The sequence below is a fragment of the Eimeria mitis genome, genomic scaffold (genome assembly GCF_000499745.2).
Source record: "Eimeria mitis Houghton genomic scaffold, Emh_scaff4066, whole genome shotgun sequence".
Taxonomy (NCBI): Eukaryota; Apicomplexa; class Conoidasida; order Eucoccidiorida; family Eimeriidae; genus Eimeria; species Eimeria mitis.
In genome coordinates this window covers 1,404-1,654 of record NW_013572397.1, presented here as the reverse complement: position 1 = coordinate 1,654, position 251 = coordinate 1,404, and positions in this window count along the sequence as shown.

The following is a 251-nucleotide window of genomic DNA, read 5'->3' as shown; positions in this document are numbered from 1 at the left end:
GTTTAGGGTTTAGAGTTAGGTAATTATAATTATAAAATATTTATAAATATAATAATAATTATAATAACATTAGAATAAAAATATAATTAAAATAGTAAAGACAATGATAGTAGGGAAAGTAATAAACCAAAAAAACAAACAAAAAAACAAAATGAAATATTAAATAAAAAAACAATAAAAAGCAGGCAAACATAAAAGAATAAACAAAAAAATATAAAAAAAATAAAACAAAACGATAAAAGAAACAAAAC